Here is a 22,531-nt window from a genome sequence, read left to right as displayed (position 1 = left end):
GGAATCCCCTTGTGGGAGGCTTACATTCATTCCCCCTAATTTGTATTCTCCATTCCTTTGAAAGCAGTCATTCTAAGGCCACATAAGGATAACTGATATTTATCCCTAGAAATAGTTAGTGTCAGAAAGGTAATCTTTCTCTACATGTCTCTTTATTATGTCACACTGGACTTAGAATTAAATAAAGGTAGAAAATCTATCTACTTGAGGTGGGGGCAGTGAATGAATTTGGCCCTTATTTCCTCAAACTTGTAAGGAAAGTGAAAGTGTAAAGATAAGAAATATGACTTTAAAATAAAGAAGTCTTTGGTTGCAATCGTTCATCATGCCTCTGATACAGATTCCAGTCTTAGATATAAATATTTCAGGATCAAGATGCTTTCATCTTTCTCTGCCTTGCAAGAAAGGAAGATTGGAAACAATCTTCCTTAAAGTAAGCAGCTTTAATCATTGTTTCTAAATCAACTGAACTGTACAGGGAAAAAAAGAAGATGTAAGAATCCTATAATCCCTGGTTTAGTTGTAATGAAAATGTCCAGGCTGAGAAGGGAACAGATGGATTTTGATTAATTTCTACTAAGACCAGCAAGTATCAACCTCAATATTCTTTATAAACTTGTCAGGGTAAATGTTATATAGTCATAAGATAATGAAGAAAAAAAAGACTTAAAATAAGATTTATAACTGGGTTATGAATAAAGAGGATATACTTAAAAACACGATCCTTAGCGGCATGTCAAAAATGCAGATTCACCAAATCTCGGCAGTTTTTTTCAGAGATGCTTTCAGATTTGTTCCTTTAAAAAGAAGAGATTGATATTTTTAAGGAGAGGACTTGTACCCGTTGTCCCGGGTATCCAGTGCAGCGGGCCACCACATACCCACTGCAAAGGCTTAACAGGAAGAAGAATGCAAACAAGATTCAGAGAGCTGAGAAGCTGCACCCTGGATTCGACATTTATGATTCCAGGATGATAATTGAAAACAAAGATGAACTTTACCAAGACATAATTTGGAATGAACTTAGACAATTCAGTTGCCACAGTTCATTAGTTTTATGGTTGATATTTAGGGTGCTGAGGGGCAAACTCTCAGCTTCCCTTGTCCTTTGCAGAACCTCCTCATTCCTCCAGTCAATCAGAAAACGAACTGGGAAGAAGTGCAGAAAAATCCAGGGGCTTGGGGATTTAAATTCGGCATTAACTTGCAATTAGAAATGAAGTTTTTAAAAAGGCAAAGAAAGAATCTCAAGTAGCATCAGTCCCATATTTGGTTAGAGTATGAGGTGTTTACCTCCAACAGAAAATCAATAATTAAAAGTACTGCTGCTGTCTAGCTTTATCTTCTTCCTCGTGTAATTTTACATTTTCCATTACTTTCTGCCTGGTGTATGAGACGGTCACAGATTGAGAGCTGGGTGAACAAATAGAATCCTAAATATGACCTTCAATATCATTGATACTTAACAAATTGCCGATTAAAGGCATTATGCATCATTCAGAAACTTCTCAGATTTCATTTAAAAACAAAACAAATTCCAACTGAGATCAAAAATGTGATCTTTCTTAAAAAGAGAAAAAGGATCTTTTTGAGTGAGAACATATGGAAAATGTTCTCTTCTCAGGTATACAGTGATATATTAACATAGAGGAAATAGAGAATTATTAATGAACTATGTGATTGTTGTGCCTCCCATCACTGGAATGTGGTGAGTAGTAAATGAATTAGGCATTAATTCAACAGTAGATACACCCTTTTTTTTCTGTTATCTTGTCATCATAGCTGTGACTTGGAAATAGGATCTGCTTAGGGACAAGAATGCTGGGCTCGCTGTAATGGAAACAGGCTGTTTGGGAAATCTGATCCAAGGATTATGATTTTAACTTGATAGTAGCCCACCTTCCGGAGAGCTCCTGTTCATTTTCTGTCACTTAGGCCTGTCATTAAGAGAGTGCATCTGTTAGAGTGGCCTCCTGTAGAAAATAACTGGGGCCAACTTCTGCATTAGGTGCAGTAGGCACAGTGCCTAGGGCCCATGGAATAGTTTAATTTCTTTTGAAATTGGAAAAAAAAAAGATTATAACCCAGTCTGGATGACATGTCTTTATATCAACACAATCATAAAATATAATTTTCAATAGCTTTAAAAAGTTTTTTTTTAATTTTTAATTTTCAATAGCTTTTTGATAGAGGAAGGAGGTCATATAAGTAGGAGTGCCAAGGGCCCGCAACAGCCATGATGTAGGCCTGGAAACTGACGGCCTACATTAGGCCATCATAAACTCCAAGATTTTAATGGAAGAGAATGATGCCAAGGGGCTCTTTGCAAAGATATGGCTTGAGTGAAGAAAACCAGGAGGGGGCGGCAAAGCCCTCAGGGGTTGGAAATCATGGGAAGCTGTCACCACCTGTGGGCCTGAAGTCACAAAGGAAGGCACCTCATTGGCCAAACCCAATCAGAAACTAGAAGTGAGGGAATCTAGAAGTTCAGTCCATCACCTCCAGAGGACACAGAGCCAAGCAGAAGCACAGGCAAGAGCATAAAATAGACTAGAGTTGGGAGATGGAGTTGTCAGCAAAGAGTAACCAATTCAAGGACATATTCCAAGTATTTCCTGTCTCTGGAATTTTTTTTTTTTTTTTGACGGAGTTTTTGCTCTGTTGCCCAGGCTGGAATGCAGTGGCATAATCTCAGCTCACTGCAACCTCCACCTCCTGGGTTCAAGTGATTCTCCTGCCTCAGCCTCCCAAGTAGCTGGGATTACAGGCACCTGCCACCACGCCTGGCAAATTTTTGTATTTTTAGTAGAGACAAAGTTTCATCATGTTGGCCAGGCTGATCCAGAACTCTTGACCTTAGGTGATCTGCCTGCCTCTGCTTCCCAAAGGATTACACACATGAGCTACCATGACCAGCCCTGTCTCTGGAATTTTTGAATGGGTGAAACTGCTTTTGTGAAGAATTAGTAGGATTCATGCATGAATTACAGAAGTAGAAACTTATTTTCACTTTCAAAAAGGAAAAAAAACAGATTTGAGAGGATGGTACCCATCAGGGGGCAAAGGGCTCAAGCTTTCTTGCTCAAATGCTTTATTTTTAAAGAATCTGTCCTGTAGGGGTTGTGTTTCCTAGCCCCTTACAATTAAGGCTCAACCTTCCTTTCTAGCCCAATGAGGAGACGGTTGGCGAATTGGTCAAGAAAAGCCTTCTGAACCAGACTGCCTGACCCAGCTCCATTATTGAATAGCTGTATGACCTCAGTTTCTGTATCTGTAAAAAAAGAATAATAATGGTACATGCTTCCTAGGGTGGTTGGGAGGATTAAATGAAATAATAGTAGCAAATATTTATATAGTTCTTATTAGGAACTAAGCACCATTCTAAGCATATTATGTATGTTAACTCATTTTAACCACACAGAAAAACAAAGATTGAAACCTGAAGAGAGAGCAGTTTGGGATGGTGTTATTTGGGTAACAGAATATGGCTGTGCTTGAAACTAGACTGCCCTGGGTTTTTCATATATGTGAATCAACACATATTCCCTTATTTTTTGGAGAGTCTCTAAGCCAGTAACATTGGATTTCTGTTTTTGCAACCAAGACAGTTGTAACAAAAGAGATAACAGATGTAGATGTGTGTGTTGATGTGGTTTGGCTGTGTGTCGCCACCCACATCTGCTGTCCCCTTGTAATTCCCGGAGTTGGGGGCGGGACCTGATGGGAGGTGGCTAAATCATGGAGGCGGATTTCCCACTTGCTGTTCTTGTGATAGTGAATGAGTTCTCACTAGATCTGGTTGTTAAAGGTGTGTAGCACCTTGGCACACTCTCTCTCGCCCCCTCTGCCATAGTAAGAGATGCTTACTTCCCCTTCATCTTCCACCATGATTATAAGTTTCCTGAGGCCTTCCAGCCATGCTTACTGTACAGCTTGCAGAACTGTGAGTTAATTAAACCTCTTTTCTTTATGAATTGCCCAGTCTCAGGTAGTTCTTTATAGCAATGTGAGAATGGACTAATATATATATTTTTCACTGTGAGTTGTGTTCATCACAGCAGTTCTGATCCCATCCTTCTTTGCAGTTCTTGTAGTTATCCCAGCCTTTTCAGATGGAATGAAAGGTGATGATTAAAAACTACACTGGCTCAAATTCATAGGTAATGTTGTTAAACTTGTCTTTTTTCTTTTTTTTTTTTGACACAGAGTTTTGCTCTGTTGCCCAGCCTGGGGTGTGGTGGCACTATCTTAGCTCATTGCAACCTCTGCCTCCTGGGTTCAAGCAATTCTCCTGCTTTGGCCTCCCAAAGTGCTGGGATTACGGTGTGAGCCACTGTACCCAGCCTAGTAATGTTGTTAAACTTTTGTAGACATTGCTATAGGGAGTCTCTCATTAGAAAAACTAATAAAAGTGATTTCAAATTTGTTTAGCACCTATGGTGCCAGGTGATTGTATGCATATTTTTCAACCATGAGGGAAGTTTTAACACTATTCCCACTTTGTAAAGGAACACAGGAAGCACCAGAGAGCTGGAATAACTTTCCAAAAGCCTATTAGCTGCTGAGTCAATTGAGCCAGGATTCCAATCCCAATGCCTAACTCCAAAACCTGTGCTATTTTATCATAGTAGAATTCCTCCGTGACATACTCAGAGTGTATGAGGGGATGGCCCATGGGTTTGAGCCAGTGTAGTTTTTATCATTTTCTTTCATTCCATCAGAGAAGGGATAACTGCAAGAACTGCAAAGGAGGATGGGATCAGAACTGCTGTGATGAGCACAGCTCACAGTGAAAAATGAACTCTGCATCAGCTTTGGAAAGGTGACCCTCTCTCCTTCAGAGTAACTGAACTGATAGAGGCTTTTCTCTACCTGTTACCACATGCTGTGTGGGCATTAATGGTGAAGCCCCCAATGCTAACTTCTACAGTGATGGAGAATTGTCTTGCCATATTATGTGCAGTCTGAAGGGGTACCCACTGGCCCAAACCCAGAAGCAAATTCTTTCCTAATGACTTTTTATTTGATAACAGTCTTCCTGCCCTTACTGAAGCAAAAGGGAGGCCCTGATCATGGGTGAAGGCCACAGAGAAAGGAGATAGGTTAGATGACTTTTCCCTGGACCTGAGCATGCACCCTCTCAGTTCTCTGGGGAGGGGCTGGTATCAGGGTGGGGGCTTGAAGGATGGGGGAACATCCTCAGTCCTTTTCAAGCCCATGATTCCCATCTCTTGGGGTTAGTATCAAACAATTGCCTGTCTCTGACCTTCCTTCCTCAGTCCCAACTTCTTTCTCCTTCCTGTGTGCTTTCATAGAGCATGTATTTTATCACACTGTAATGCTTTTTCCTTTAAAAATGTATTTCCCCTTCTTCATAACACAACAGTCATTACATTCTAGACTACTGGGAAAAAGAAAATACTCATAATTTCATCACGTAAAAAAACTCATTCTTAGAGCAGGAACCGGCACCCTTTGCTCCTCTCTTAGAATGAATAGAGACCAGAAGTGAGATGTTTATGCCCAAGAAAAGCAGGATTTCATTCAGCAGTTCTCCCAGATAGTTAGGATGCTGACTGGGGATGAGATGGGGCACCCAGAGACAGGAGATGCTATTGCCTGGCTCAAGGAGGTTCTGGAGTGCAATGCTATTGGAGGCAAGTATCACCGGGGTTTGACGGTGCTAGTAGCATTCCGGGAGCTGGTGGAGCCCAGGAAACAGGATGCTGATAGTCTCCAGCGGCCCTGATTGTGGGCTGGTGTTTGGAACTGCTGTAAGCTTTCTTCCTGGTGACAGATGACATCATAGATTCATCTCTCACCTGCCAGGGACAGATCTGCTGGTATCAGAAGCCAAGTTTGGATGCCATCAATGATGCTATCCTTCTGGAAGCATGTATCTACCCCCTGCTGAAGCTCTACTGCCGGGAGCAGCCCTATTGCCTGAACCTGATCAAGCTCTTCCTGCAGAGTTCCTATCAGACTGAGATTGGGCAGACCCTGGACCTCATCACAGCCCCCCAGGGCAATGTGGATCTTGGCAGATTCACTGAGAAGAGGTACAAATCTATAGTCAAGGACAAGATGGCTTTCTACTCCTTCTACCTTCTTGTAGCTGCAACCATGTCCATGGCGGGAATTGATGGCAAGAAGGAGCATGCCCATGCCAAGAAGATCCTGCTGGAGATGGGAGAGTTCTTTCAGATTCAGGATGATTACCTTGACCTCTTTGGCGACCCCAGTGTGACCGGCAAAGTTGGCACTGACATCCAGGATGACAAATGCAATGGTAGTTCAGTGTCTGCAATGGGCCACTCTGGAACAGTACAGATCCTGAAGGAAAATTATGGGCAGAAGGAGGCCGAGAAGGTGGCCCGGGTGAAGGCATTATATGAGGAGCTGGATCTGCCGGCCGTGTTCTTGCAGTATGCGGAAGACAGTTAAACAGCCACATTATGGGTCTCATTGAACGGCACATAGTGCCCCTGCCCCCGGCTATCTTTCTGAGGCTTGGGTACAAAATCTATAAGTGGAAAAAGTGGATCTAGAGACTGCAAAGGCAGGGAGAGAAGGCTCTCAATAAATAAATTGTTGTGTAAAAAAAAAAACCACTAATTCTTAGTATGTGTACCTCCTTTCAAAAAAATTTTAGTTTTTTTTTCAGAGGCAGAATCTCACTCAGTTGTACAGGCTGGAGCTCAATGGCATGATCACAGCTCTCTGTAACCTTGACCTCCTAGACTTGAGTGATCCTCTCACTATGCATAATTTTTTTTTTTCATTAATTCAGTCCTGTTTTATTCTGTTCCGTTCTGTTCTGTTGTAGTCCATTCTAATTTTTTTTTAATTGCATTTTAGGTTTTGGGGTACATGTGAAAAACATGCAAGGTTATTGCATAGGTGCGTACGTGGCAGTGTGATTTGCTGCCTTCCTCCCCTTCACCTATTCACTATACATAATTTTTAATTTTTTTCTAGTGATAGGGTCTCATTATGTTGCCCAGGCTGGTCTTGAACTCCTGGGCTTAACTGTTCCTCCCACCGTGGCCTCCCAAAGTGCTGGCATTACAGGCATGAACCACTGTGCCCAGCTGAAAATATTTTACTTTTTAGTTAAAAGCTTGTCACTCCAAAAGGACCACAGTCTCTTTGTATTTTAGATGACTAGTGTATAGTAGGTGTCTGGGCAACATTTGCTGAATCTGGCTGGCACAAGCCCAATGTTGATTTTATCTTGCTTTTTAAAAAATTCCCAATTAGTCACATCAAAGTTGTCTGGCAACCTCATTAGCCAACTTAAACCAGTGAGGGAAAAATGCTTCTTCTCATGATGGAATCCTCTGTCCATCTCAGGCTCTTGATTCTTTTATTCTGACTCTTTAATTCTGTCTCCGCCTTTTTTAAAAAACACAAACAAACAAAAAAACTGCTTTATTGAGATATAATTTACATAACATAAAATTCATTTAAACTGTACAGTTCAGTGGTTTCAATATATTGATAGAGTTGCGCAGCCATCATCACTACTTAATTTTGGAAAATTGTCTTTACCCCAAAAGAAACCCTATCTATACTAAGAAACCTTAATAAGCAGTCACTCTCCATTTCTGCTTTCTCCGACCCCTGGCTACTAGTGTCTTTGCTCTCTTTACAGATTTGCTTATTCTGGACATTTCATAGAAATGAAATCACATGATGTGTACTCTTTTGTAATTGGCTTATTTCATTGAGCAAAATGTTTTCAAGATTCATCTATGTTGGAGAATGTATTTTTTTTTTTTTTGAGATAGAGTCTCACTCTTTCATCCAGGCTGGAGTGCAGTGGTGCAATCTCGGCTCACTGCAGCCTCTGTCTCTGGGGTTCAAGCGATTCTCCTGTCTCAGCCTTCTGAGTAGCTGAGACTACAGACACACGCTACCATGTCCAGCTAATTTTTTGTATTTCTCCTTTTCTTTTTTTTTTTTAGTAGAGATGGGGTTTCACCCTGTTGGCCAGTGTAGCCTAGAACCCCTGACCTCAAATTATCTGCCCACCTCAGCCTCCCAAAGTGCGAGGATTACAGGCGTGAGCTGCCACTCCTGACCCGTGTATCAGTTTTTTTTTTAAAATGATTTTTTACTGTTGCTCTGCATGTTTCTTCCTGTCTACTTGTCCTTCACATTCTTTGAGAGCTCTCTAACTGCCTTTGTGTTCAGATGGCCTCTGTTATCTGATAGTTGCCTTCTTTGTCCAAGCAGTGTGACATCTCCTGTATCCCTTTGCTCAGGACTCCAAGGATCAAATAACAACCCTATTGGAATTTGCTAGACTCTAAAATACTCTGTTTATTTCAGCTTTATGTAATATACACTTCTATAAGGATGTCTTTTTAGAAAGCAAGTCTATTTGAAGGTAACAGTCTTACATACACACACACACACACACACACACACACACAAGTATACATACAGAACCGTTCCGAAGACTACATAGGCAACTGTGAAAAGACAAATAAAATTTCCAAAAGAATCTCTTGAATACTTTGTTTTTACAAAGTACATCCCTGCAAAAGAATTTTGATTAACGGAAAGAAGGACTGGGAACAACTAGGTTCTAGGAAATAGAAAAGTTATATGATGCTCTAAATTTTCCAGGTTTTATTATAATGGAGAGGAATTGGTTCAAGGTTTATCTGGAGCTTTAAAGTCTAAACCTCAAATCAGTGTCAATTATCTCAACATACATTGCCAAGAAGATCAGTTATTATTAATGGGTGGTGAAATGGATCACGGGGAAGTTAAGATAATTCTTTGTCATGAGTTTTGTCTCTAAGTACAATTGAGTTGTTTTTCTAACTATATTTTAGAAGTCTAGAATATTTCTGTATCTAATCAACTAATCACATTTTCCTCTGCGTGTTATTAAGGCATTCATTAGCCTTCAGTAGCACTGCAGAAGTTGGCTTTGGTTTAAAATTGTGCCCATGGTAGGAATATTTCCATAAACCACTTAAAACATTAGTAAGCTGTACTCTTCCCCCGTCTCCCCAGAATTTATTTAATCTCATTAAACCTAAAAATGAGTCAAAGCAGTGGGTAGCATTTTCTTTCTTTCTTTCTTTCTTTTTTGATGAATCAAAACATGAAAGAAGAATGCAAGCATTAAGAGGTAATGAACATTGGATGCACTCTCTATTCTAACTGTTCAGACTTAAAGCAATATAAAATACTTAGATGTCATTATCTAAAATACTTATGATGGAATTGTTTTTCCTCGATAAGAAATTAATTGGTAATAAATCTGTATTAGAGGGAAGTAAAAACAGACTGTGCCAACTTAATTTGGCTTCAGGGATAAGAAAGAAGCAGATGTTGGAATTAGCACTTTAGATATTAACCCTCCAAATCAGAATTTGGAGACAAGATTGGTTGTGGAATTTTTCATGGGAACTGGTAGATTCATGCATTCGAGGTCCATAGCTTTGATTACATTTTAGGACCTCTGAAATTTATAGAAAATTGCACTTAGAAATAGGACTTGTAATTTAAAATTTTCTTAACACCATAGTGTTCACAAATTCGCATGTTATTTGTGAGTAGGGGGCATTCCAATCTTCTTTCTCTGGATTATGTCAATTTCGGCAGTATACATGCGGCCAAAGTAAACACTAATAGCAAAAAGCCCAGGATTCAAGTGAGATGGGTTTTAGCATTCTCATAAAATAATTATGTTGCCATATGCAAGTCGTCTAACTTCTATGACATTAGTTTTCTCATCAGTAAAATGGGAACAATCGGTAGCTGCCCTGCATGCTTGACAAGGTGGAAAGTACTCTGGAAAGTTAAAAGCACTATAAAAAAAATTGTGTATTTATTAAGTCAGAAAACTATGACTTAAACCACTGAGACAGTAAATATTACAGATCCAAACCCCAACATATCAGCTAGCTATCCTCTAAGAACATTCCTTAGAAATTTTTCCTAATAAAACAATCAAAGGAATATATGAAGATATTCATTAAAGCATTACCAGTGATGGTGAAGTATTGGGAGTAATCTAAATATCCAACAAAAACAGATTGTCAAAATAGATTATGTTATGGCTATAGAAAGGAAAACTATACCTCTGTGAAATTTCACGACATATAATATGCAAAAAAATTACAGACTACAAAACAGTATTTTATTATATAACCCTAACTTTTGGTTTGGTTGAAATAAAATATATAGGAAAAATTGGAAATAGATAAAACATTAATGATTAGTTCTGAGTGGATGAAGCATGATTGACTATTTTGAGAGTGATTTTCTGTATTTTTGAAGTTTTCTATGTAAAACACATATAACTATTTTATTAGAAAGATATACATGTATGTGTGTGTAATATATATCCTTGTCTCATTGATTCCCAACTGGGGCTAATTTTGAGCCCCAATCTGCACCCCCAGTGAATGTTTGCTGCTGGTATCTAGTGGGAAGAGACCAGGGATACTGCTGAACACCCTTCAGTGCACAGTGAAGCTTCCTACAGTAAAGAATTATCTGGCCAAAATGTCAATAGCGCTGAGGTTGACAACCCTGAGCGTTTTCTCCTAGGTCAGACCTCTGTTGTTGATCTCACAAACAAGTGCTGAAGGGCTGAGGGAGATTTGTCCACAGTGGTCTTCTCTCCAGGTGATGCTCACCCCCATCTGACTTTCTTCTCTTCAAACTGTCTTCTCTTGCACCCAGCCCATGGAGTCTGTACGTTGTCTAAAGCTAGAGGGGAGGCTATTTTCCCCAATCTGTTGTTCAGGGTGTGCTGTGGTTTTTTGATATTCAAAAGCCTGGCTTCTGGGGCTCAGAAACCTTTTCAAAACTATTATCTCTGGTGTGGGTTTCAGCAGCCTATTTTGAAACTCATAAGCCATGGCTTTGTCTCTTTGTTCTCTGTTTTGCTTTGGTATTTTTTCCCTAGGGCTGTAAGCATACTGTCTAGCTGCTGCAATTTGTTGAGTGCAAGAAGGAAAGAAGGGTCATGGAGTAAAAGGAAGTACAAGGGAATATTTTAAAAAATCATCTCAGTGCATTTATTTATTATTTAAAATATATGTCAGTGTGTGCTAATAACCTTAAAAAATAAAGTGCTGACATAATGAATCACACTTTACTTTTTTGTTGTTGTTAAGAATCTTATGAAAATGTTAGACTGTTTTGAATTCACCAGGGGCAAAATTAACTCAATTTGGAACCTTGTTTATCAAGACTGGGTGGAAGTGTCACCATATTTAACCTGATACCCACTTTTTTTTTTTAAAGAGACAAAGTCTTGCTCTGTCCCCTAGGATAGACTATAGTTGCCCAATCATAGCTCACTGCAGCCTCAAACTCCTGGGCTAAAGTTATCCTCCTGCATCAGCCTCCTGAGTAGCTGGGACTACAGGTGTCTACCATGATGCCTGGCTAGTTTTTAAATTTTTTGTAAAGACAGGGTCTCATTATTTTTCCCAGGCTGGTCTTGAATTGCTGGCCTCAAGTGATCCTCTTGCCTTGGCCTCCCAAAATGTTGAGAATACAGGATGAGATGATACCCACTTTTTGCTGTTCTCCAGGTGCCATCTCATTCTCTTCAGTCTGGTCCTTCAGGCTTGTATTAATTTGCAAGAAATGTTTAGAGATTCACATGGCTAAGGAAGATTAAATTTTTCAGACTAGGCACACTGTGAGGGTAATGGAACGTGAGCATGGCAGGAAAATGGCCAGATCCTAGAACACAAACTATTTGAGTTTCTTTCCATCTCATAACACCTAGAAGCATGGTCACTGTGACCTCTGCAAACTCTACCTCAAGATCTCTTCTGTTGACAGAATCCTATAGCAGTCAGTGTTCTTCAGAGAAACAGAACCAATAGGATATATATATATCTATGTATATAGAAATAGATATGAATGTAAATTACATATAGATTATATATAAATATAAATTATATCTAAATAAATTAAAATATAAATTATATATAAGTAAATATAAATATTATATATAAATAAATATAAATATACATTCTTTATAGATATAACCAACATGAGATTTGTTGTAAGGTATTGGCTCATGCAGTTATAGAAGCTGAGGCTCCATGATCTGCCATCTGCAAGTTGGAGACTCAGGAAAACCAGAGGTGAAGGTCAAAAGCCTGAGAGCTCCATAATTGTTGGTGTAGATTCCAGTCCAAAGCTAAAGACCTGAGAACCAGGAGTGCTGAAGGCAGGAGAATATTGGTGTCTCAGCTTAAACAGTCAGCCAGAGAGTGAATTCAAACTTCCTCTGCCTTTTTGTTCTATTCAGGGCCTCAGTGAATTGGGTGATGCCCTCTTGCACTGGGGAGGGCCGTCTGTGTTTTACTTAGTTTATCTATTCAAATATCAATCTCTTTCAGAAATACCTTCACAGACATACCCAGCCATAATGTTTAAACAGACATCTGGGCATGCTGTAGCTCAGTTAATTCAACACATACAATTGGTCATTACTAGTATATAATGTGCACACGGTGAGTGCCCAATAGATGAGGCTATTAAATAATTCCTTAGCTGTGCACTTTCACTTAACAGCCTCACAGCCTCATTCCCTCCTTTGGCTTCAATGAGTACCTCTGAGGGTCTAAGCAGATGATTTCCAAATCCATGTCTCCAGCCCAGATCTCTACCACTCAAGGTTCTGAAGCAACTTGGAGTAGGGGAAAAGCATTCTCTACTTAGAGACTTTCTAGCTTGAAGAAAGTCACATTAAGAAATGTCAAATATGTTCTCTGATCCTCAGTTTATTCATTGGTGAAAATGGAGAAACTAAATACCTTCTAATGGAGTTACTACAAAGAGAAAATAAGACAATGTGGGTAAAATCACTAACTAGGTCAGCCTTTTCTTACCTGGCTATTCTACTCAAACACAAAATTTTCAAGTACTGATACTCCCAGTAAATTGAGTCAGCTACTTCCTGAATATCTCTTTTATAGGTGCTATGGTCTCAGAATCAATGTTTCTCTCTGCCTTGACCTCCAACTCTGTAGACTGGCTTCTTCATAGCTTCAGTTGCACATTGTCCACAATTGTCTGTCATGTCTTCTACTTTATTGTGACAATTAGTTCAACTGCCCCAACCAAATGGCTCAGTCTCTAGGGTTCTCATTTTCAAATTCCAGGAGGAAAAGTCTGTTTGGCCCATGCCACTTTTCAAGCCAGGCCACAAAAAACAGAGGCATTGGATAGATGAACTGTATTTGGCTTAGGAACTCAAACCTAATCTAATTAGCTGTTGCCACAGGGGTTGGGTAATACAGACTATGGTTAATTGTTCAATTAGGGCAATGGGTAGGGCATATTCCTGCAGTGGGCATTATTGTCCAACGTTCCTTCTTTTCTAGGAATTTATAACCATGCAATTATGATAGGGCTGCCATTCTCTCTGCCCAACTTGGGCATGGGCATGGACTTGTGAAATAAGCTGGACTAGATTTTTAAAAAATTGAAGTGGGAGGAGAATTCTTCTTGTCTTTAGGGTCACATGGCTGGAAGGGAATAGCTGAGATTATTGAAGAACATCTCCCTGGCTTTTTGGAAGTAGCCTCTTCTTAGTAAAAGAAAATGAGGCCAATTATTAAGGAAAAAAAAAGCCAAGAGATGGGGAAGACATACATATACATACATTCCTTCCCTAAGTACTAATATCCAATTACACTTCTGGAACTTCTTAGTTATGTGAGCAGATACCTGTCCCTTTTGGCCTCTGCCCATTGTGTTGGGTTTCTGTCACCTGCAATCAAGGGTTTTGGCTAGGATGCTTTCTCAGGAGATGCTTGGCAGGCAGGCAAATGTCTAGTACTGCATCCAGCTTGAAATCCATGGGATTTGAGGTCTATGGATAGATTCAGCTTCCCCAGTGAGTAAGACCCTGATCGAGAGTATTCCAAATGTCAGATGTCCAAGTGAAGCCTCTTAAGTCCTACTTTAACATTCATGACCTTTTACTAAATAATGTTGTTCCAAGGTAGAGGCAAAACACTCAAGTCCAAAAATAAAAATCAAATGGCATGTGGTTTTTTTTGCATGTGTTAGAATACGATAGATAGAAAAAAAACCTGGAATAAAACTCAACACTTATTTTTCTGTTTTCTCCAAAACTTTGCACTGGAATTCTAGGAAAGTAGATAGGACAGGTAATGACCGACAGCACGGTTTCTCTTTCCACCTTTATTTTGTCACAACATCAACTTGGAAGATACAAACACAGCATGGCCAGAACGCAAGTTCCAAAGATATTGAACTGTCGGCCCATCTTTGCCACCATCCTCGCTAGATTGAGTCGTTTCGGGGGAAGCTGTGTTGGTGAACAGGGAAGGAAGAAATTCTAGTACACATCATGATTCAGTGTGAGGCAGAGTGGGTGCCGCTTAGGGTTGTAGAGCTAGAGAGAGAAGAGAACATTAAGGATGGAGTCAGGCTAGGCCCATGGCGGGATATGAAGGCACCACAAACCCTGTGTTTCGTTAGAATATCATTCTCATTGGCCATCCTGCCAATGGAGTCACTCCTATTTTCATAAATATCAGCCCCCTTCTGATTGTGTTATGCCCTAACTTTCCAATTTTGCCATTTGCTTAAATGATTATTTCAGTATTTTTCTTTAATTGAAATCACCTTTGAATTTAGCCTCATACCAAATAGTAATATCCATGAAACCACAGGTTTGATGTTCTCATTTAGCTTTTTCCTAACATACATTAAAACAATTAAAAAGTTCTTCTGCATTTCAGGTAAATTTATTTTGCAAGCCATCTGTGGAATAAAAACCATATTTTGAAGAATACTGGGTTAACGTGTTGTTTCTTGTGTTACCACACGGACATGCTACAAATGTGGGAGGGATAATGGTTAGAAGCATTATTTATATCTGGAAATCATTAGCAGATTTTATATGGTCATCTGTTAGAGTCTAGAAGGTGACCATACAGAGAACCAGTAAATTTTGATGGAGCAGAGAGGGCTTAGAGAAACAATAATTTCTTTCTTTTTCTTTTTCTTGAGATAGAGTCTCTCTCTGTTGCCCAGGCTGGAGTGTGGTGGTTCAATCTCAACAAGTTGCAACTCCTGCCTGCTGGGTTCAAGGGATTCTCCTGCCTCAGCCTCCCAAGTAACTGGGACTACAGGCATGTGCCACAGTGTCTGGCTAATTTTTGTATTTTTCAAATAGAGACAGGGTTTCACTGTGTTGGCCAAACTGCTCCCAAACTCCTGAACTCAAGTGATCTGTCCTCATTGGCTTCCCATAGTGCTGGGATTATAGGCATGAGCCACTGCACCTGGCCTAGGAAAACAATAATTTTTTGTTTATTATCTTTTTTCATTGCTACACTGGTAGTCCTGTGAGAGTGCCATCTGTATCTACCTTGTTCACTAATGAGGACTTGTAGGTAGCAGAGGGACTGGTGCATAGTAGGCACTCATTAAGTATTTGTTAGAGGAAGAAGGTATGAACTGAATAAAGAGTCTCACTCAGGACATTGTGGTATATATTTGTAAGTTCTTTGAGATCTAGGATTATGTTTTATATATATATATTATTGCACTTTAGGTTCTGGGGTACATGTGCAGAACATGCATGATTGTTGCACAGGTACATACATGGTAATATGGTTTGCTGCCTCCATCCCCCCGTCACCTATATCTGGCATTTCTCCCCATGTTATCCCTCCCCAACCTCCCCATCCCCGCTGTCCCTCCCCTATTCCCCCCAACAGACCCCAGTGTGTGATGCTCCTCTCCCTGTGTCCACGTGTTCTCACTGTTCAACACCCGCCTATGAGTGAGAACATGCGGTGTTTGATTTTCTGTTCTTGTGTCAGTTTGATGAGAATGATGGTTTCCAGAATCGTCCATGTCCCTACAAAGGACACAAACTCATCGCTTTTTATGACTGCATAGTATTCCATGGTGTATATGTGCCACGTTTTCCTTGTCCAGTCTATCGTTGATGGGTATTTGGGTTGGTTCCAGGTCTTTGCTATTGTAAACAGTGCCACAGTGAACATATGTGTTCATGTGTCTTTATAATCCTTTGGATATATACCCAGTAATGGGATTGCTGGGTCGAATGGAATTTCTATTTCTAGGTCCTTGAGGAATTGCCACACTATCTTCCACAATGGTTGAACTAATTTATAATCCCACCAACAGTGTAATAGTGTTCCTATTTCTCCACATCCTCTCCAGCATCTGTTGTCTCCAGATTTTTTAATGATTGCCATTCTAACTGACATGAGATGGTATCTCAATGTGGTTTTGATTTGCATTTCTTTAATGATCAGTGATGATGAGCATTTTTTCATATGTTTGTTAGCATTATATATATCTTCTTTTGAAAAGTGTCTGTTCATATCCTTTGCCCACTTTTGAATGGGTTTATTTGCTTTTTTCTTGTAAATCTGTTTTAGATCTTTGTAGATTCTGGATATTAGCCCTTTGTCAGATGGGTAGATTGCAAAATTTTTTTCCCATTCTGTTGGTTGCCTGTTTCTTTTGCTGTGCAGAAGCTCTGGAGTTTAACTTTGGGCAATATGGCCTTTTTCATGATACTGATTCTTCTAACCATGAGCATGGAATGTTTTTCCATCTGTTTGTGTCCTCTTTTATTTCCTTGAGCAGTGGTTTGTAGTTCTCCTTGAAGACGTCCTTTACATTCTCTGTTAGTTGTATTCCTAGGTATTTTATTCTCTTTGTAGTAATTGTGAATGGCAGTTCGTTCTTGATTTGGCTCTCTTTATGTCTCTTATTGGTTTATAGAAATGGTTGTGATTTCTGCACATTGATTTTGTATCCTGAGACATTGCTGAAGTTGCTTACCAGTTAAAGGCCATACTGCCCAAAGTTATTTATAGATTCAATGCTATTCCCTTCAAGTTACCTATGACCCTCTTTACAGAACTTGAAAAAAACACCTTAAACTTCATATGGAACCAAAAGAGAGCCCATATAGCCAAGACAATCCTAAGTAAAAAGAACAAAGCTGGGTGCATCACGCTTCCTGACTTCAAACTGTACTACAAGTCTATAGTAATCAAAACAGCATGGTACTGGTACCAAAACAGAGATATAGACCAATGGAACAGAACAGAGGCCTCAGAGGCAATGCCACACATCTACAACCATCTGATCTTTGACAAATCTGAGAAAAACAAGCAATGGGGAAAGGATTCCCTGTTTAATAAATGGTGTTGGGAAAACTGGCTAGCCATGTGCAGAAAGAAGAAACTGGACCCCTTCCTGACACCTTACACTAAAATTAACTCCAGATGGATTAAAGGCTTAAGCATAAGACCTAACACCATAAAAACCCTGGAAGAAAACCTAGGCAAAACCATTCAGGACATGGGCATAGGCAAGGACTTCATGACTAAAACACCAATAACATTGGCAGTAAAAGTCAAAATAGACAAATGAGATCTAATTAAACTCCACCTGTGGCGGCTGCAAAACAGTAAGGGTTTCTGCCAGTTTCTTCTGTTATCTTTGTCCCAGAAGGATACCTGCCAGATGTCAGCCTGAGTTCTCCTTTATGAAGTGTTTCTTTGGATATATGGGAGTCAGGGAGCTGCTAGAGGAGACAGTCTGTCTCTTATAGGAGCTTAAGTGCTGAGCTGCAACCTCCGTTGTTCCATTCAGAGCTGCTGGGCAGGTACGTTTAAGTCTGCTGCAGCAGAACTCATAATCACCTTTTTTTCCCAGGTGCTCTGTCCTGGGAAGGTGGGGCTTTATTTATAAGTTCTTGACATGCTGCTGCCTTTTTTCAGAGATGCCCTGCCCAGAAAGGAGGTAGTCTAGTCACAGTCTGCCTGCAGAGGCGTTGCTGAGCTGCCATGGGCTCTGCCCAGCTGCTGTGTGAACTTCCATGTAGTTTTGTTTATAGAGATATAGTTGGAACTGCCTCGGTAATGATGGTTCATCTCAGTAATGGCAGACTGCCTGTGTAATGGCGGACTGCCTGTGAAGTAATGGCAGACTGCCTCGGTAGTGGTGGACTATCTCGGTTATGGCGGACACCCTTCCCCCGACAGAGCTGGACTGTCCCTGGTCCAGCTGCGCTTGCTGTGAAACTCTCAAACCAGAGAATTTCGGATTGCTGGTCTTTGCTGGGGTGGGACCCGGTGGGACTCGCCCAGCCAGATCACGTGGCTCCCTGTTTCAGCCCCTTTTATTTCAGTTGAATGGGCGGCTCTGTCTTCCAGGCATTCCAGGCGCCAACTGAAATGGCCACGAAGATTTTTGTGTTTTTGTGTGGAGACCCGCTGCGCTGGCTGAAACAGCCATGCTGGAAACTCATGGTGCTTTTCAGCCCAGGAATCTCCTGGTCTGTGGGCAGTAATAACTCGTTTGGAAATGTGGTCATCAGTCACCCTCTGCATTGTTCTAACTGGGAGGTGCACTCCAGAGCTGTTCCTATTCGGCTATCTTGGATCCTCTTTTTTTTTTTTAGAACTACATGTCAAGTACCTCATACAATGTCTAGCATACACACAAACAAAATCAAAAAAATTTTTTTGACCAAAATATGTTTAGTCTGAGTTTGGTAATTTGTAATACAAATTGAATCATATCTCCATTTTCAGCTTTAAAAATTTGACATTTTAGACATAAGAACTTCCATTAGTTTTTTAAAGTTATTTTAAATTGTGGTGAAATGCAGTTAGTAATAAAATGTACCAGCTTAATGATTTTTAAGTGTACAGTTCAGTGGCATTAAGTACATTCAAACTATTGAGCTATCATCACTCCGTCCATCCCCTGAACTCATCATCTTGCAAAATGGAAACTATACCTATTAAACACTAACTTTCCATTCTCCCCTTCCTCTAATTTAAGCCCATCCAACTCATGGCCTGTAGGCTGCCTGTGGCCCAGGATGGCTTTGAATGTGGCCTAACCTAAATTTGTTAACTTCCTTAAAACATTATGAGATTTTTTTGTGATTTTTTTTTTAAAGCTCATCAGCTATTGTTAGTGTTAGTGTATTTTATGGGTGGCCCAAGAAAATTCCACATCTTCCAGTGTGGCTCAGGGAAGCCAAAAGATTGAATGCCCCTGCTCTAGCCCCTGGCAACCACCATTATACTTTCTTTTTTCTTTTTTGAGACGTGGTACTGTCACCCAGGCTGCAGCACAGTATCATGATCACAGCTCACTGCAGCCTCTACCTCCTGGGCTCAAACGATACTCCCATCTCAGTCTCTCAAGTAGCTGGAACTATAGGTAAGCACCATCATGCCTGGCTAAGTTTTTAAATTTTATTTTGTAGACATGGGGGTTCCACTATGTTACCCAGGCTAGTTTACAACTCCAGGGCTCAAGCGATCCTCCTGCCTTGGCTTCCTGAAGTGCTGGGATTATAGGCAAGAGTCTCACCATTCTACCTTCTGTCTTTATAAATTTGACTAGTCTAGGTACCTCACATAAATGAAATCATACAGTATTTGTCTTTTTGTGAATAGCTTATCTCACTTAGCATAATGTCTCCAAGCTTCATCCATTTTGTATCATGTATCAGAATAGCTCTCCTTCTAAAGGCTGAATTATATTCCATTGTGTGCATGTATATATATCATATTTTATTTATCTGTTCCTCTATTGATGGACACTTGGATTGCTTCTATCCAAAAAGTAATGTTGCTATGAATGTGGGTGTACAAATTCTCTTTAACAAACATAAGTTTTAAACAAATTAACAAAATAATCAATGAATTATTGATTGACGTGAATGAATCAATGAAACAAATTAACAAAATAATCAATGAATTACTGAATGACGTGTAGCTGAGTGCTACACAGACCATACTGGCAGATGCTGGAGTGGAAGGGATGGACCGAAGAAGAGAGGGTACCAAAAGGAGCATTATTTCTTTGATGATTCTATCTGGCATTGGTCCTGCTTGGAACCTAGCTTGTATAGCTTTGTGCAACAGCTCTTGTATGATTTCTTAAAGTGCCCTCCTATTGTGGTTTCATAAATCTTTCTCACGCTAATTTGCCCTGAAGTGCTGATCTTTTCCAGGGCGTAAATTATTGAAGCAGTTGTGGTCAGCAAAGGGAATGATAGTGAAACACACCTGAGCCTTCCAAAGCGAATAGCAGACACCCTGTCTGAGTTCCAAAAGTCTAAAACAAGTCTGACCAAGCCATCCAAGGCAGGAAGTCATTTAACTGCTAAAACGGCTACCCACTTCCTGAGCAAGGTGGGGGAATCCAGGATGCAATGAGAGAAGCCTCACATCTTTTCACTGTTGCAAGTTCTCTGGGCTTTTTCCCTGACCAGGACTGTGGGGAAGCCACAAGAATAGAAAGTTATTCACAAAGACTGGCTGAAGCCATTTTTAGATGTTCACTCTCAGGCAGGAGGATCTATTAGTATCTGTGTAAAGAGGGCCTGAGCTGGCATTGCAAAATTGCATACAGCATTTGGTCTGGCAAGGGACGTGATGTTCTTTACTATTTGAGTAAGGGGAGAGACCCCCTTAGTGTTGGGGCACTGTCAATGTATGAGATACGATGTCTGTCAAAGTAGGCAGAGCTCTAAAAAGTTTGACTTACATTTCCTTAGAGGGTGTTGAAGAACAGACAGGCTGAAAACAAAACTCTCTCTCTCTCTCTCTCATATATATATATATCTCAGTTGTTTCATTTATAAAGTCCCTGCAGTTCTTAGTTTGAAGCAAGGGAAAGCAAAGCAAATATCTGGCTAGAAAAGTGTACTTGAAAGCTAGAAGGCTGGGGTAAATAAAAAACGTTAGAAAACAGTGCTTTGAAAATTTCAAAGACAAATGTAAAGGAATAGACAGATGCTTTTTAAAAACATTTAAATTTATTTTTATATATTTAGGAGGCACAAGGGTAGGTTTCTTACATGCATATGTTGCATGGAATAGTGAACACTGTACCCAACAGGGAAGTTTTAAGCCCTCACGTTGCTCCCACCCTCCCACATTTTGTAGTCTCCAATGCCTATTATTCTACACTGTATGTCCATGTGTACCCAGACAGATGCTTTTTGCTTTTTCTCTGCTCTTTCTTCACTTGTTTCAATGTTCAACCACTCAAGCACAGAGCTGACAGTAAGAGAGACGGTTTCAAGGCATAAATCGGCCATTTAATAGTGGTTTCAACCCTGGCCTTTTTTGAGCACCTGTTTTCTCATCTGTAACACGGAGATTATAATAAGAGAATTTACCTTGTATTTACCTTTTAAGCAAATGGATTATAAAGATAATCCATGTGACGTATTTAGCATAGTGAGCCACACACAAGCCTCCAATTAAGTTAGCTATCATTCTTATTAGTCTCCTCAGAAAAATTACAAAGTGCTAAACTGTATTGCAAAATTTTAAAACTGAAGCTTTGCTGGCAATGAGGATTTTATAAACAGGCCCAGGAGAGTAAGAATGTTCCTTTCAGGCATAGTCAGCCATCAGCACATATTGATTAAGCACCAGGACATGGCAGTAGTGTTCTGGACGTTATACAAATGAGGAAAGTAAACACAATGTCCAAGTCATGTGGTGTCACTTCCTACAAATACAGAGGCACGTCAAGGGGTGTTTTATGAATGTGCGGTGCGTGCAAAACCCTGTTGGTGTGACCTTCATAGGTTCTTACATAAGAAAATAAATAATTTGACCTCATTTTTAGGAAACAGATGTTCATTGATTTTATATTTTTATACAACCTCAAAGGATGCAAAATGGGTTGCAAAGAGAGAAAGAAAGAATGTTACAGAATGAATGACAGGAACATTTTCTTATAAGAGGAACTGCTATCTCTGCCTGGAACAATTTTTGCTCAGATATTCGCTTGGATGGCTTTTTGTCTGGCTCCGGCTCAGTTAGGCCTTGACTCAAATGTCACTACCTCATAGGGACCTTCCCTAGGCAGCCAGTCTAAAATAAACCTACCCTCATATCCTTCTAATGCCCTAGCCTTTTTATTTATTTTTAGCACTTATTCTGCTCTGAAATTACTTTATTCACATATTTATGGAATTGTTTACTGTCCAGCTTTCCCCACAACAATACACACAAGTCACATGCCTTGTTTGTCACCTTATCCCAGAGCCTGGCTCACAGCGGGCACTTAATAAATAACTGAATAAAGAAACAATTGGGTAACTGGGGCTCACTGGCTATTTTTTAAATATAGTTTGCCTTTTTTTGTGGTGATTTGATTACTAAATCTCAATTCATCAGATCATTCTGGCTTCTTGCTACTGCACAAGAGACATCAGGTCATTGGAAACTTACAGATGAGTCCCTTAACTGTACCATCTTCAGAAACAAACACACTTGTATGGTTGTAGGAATTTGCTAGGGCTGCCATTTAAATACCACAGACTAGGTGGCTTAAACAACAGAAATTTCTTGTCTCACAGTTCTGGAGGCTAGGAGTCCAACGTCATGGTGTTGGCAGGGCTCCTTCTGAGGGCTGCCAAACATCGTTCTATGCCTCTCTCCTCTTTAGGTGGTTTTCTGGTAATCTT

The 22,531-nt window shown here is 40.1% G+C and overlaps 1 pseudogene; it reads left to right on the top strand.

Moving 5' to 3' along the window:
- Positions 1-5,479: 5,479 nt before the first annotated feature.
- LOC105725263 (farnesyl pyrophosphate synthase-like) lies at positions 5,480-6,548 on the top strand (annotated as a pseudogene).
- The last annotated feature ends 15,983 nt before the right edge of the window (positions 6,549-22,531 follow it).

This window comes from Aotus nancymaae, unplaced genomic scaffold (genome assembly GCF_030222135.1).
Source record: "Aotus nancymaae isolate 86718 unplaced genomic scaffold, 86718_ANA_hifiasm-v0.15.2.pri h1tg000046l, whole genome shotgun sequence".
In the NCBI taxonomy this organism is placed as follows: Eukaryota; Metazoa; Chordata; class Mammalia; order Primates; family Aotidae; genus Aotus; species Aotus nancymaae.
This window is presented reverse-complemented; position numbering and strand designations above follow the sequence as displayed.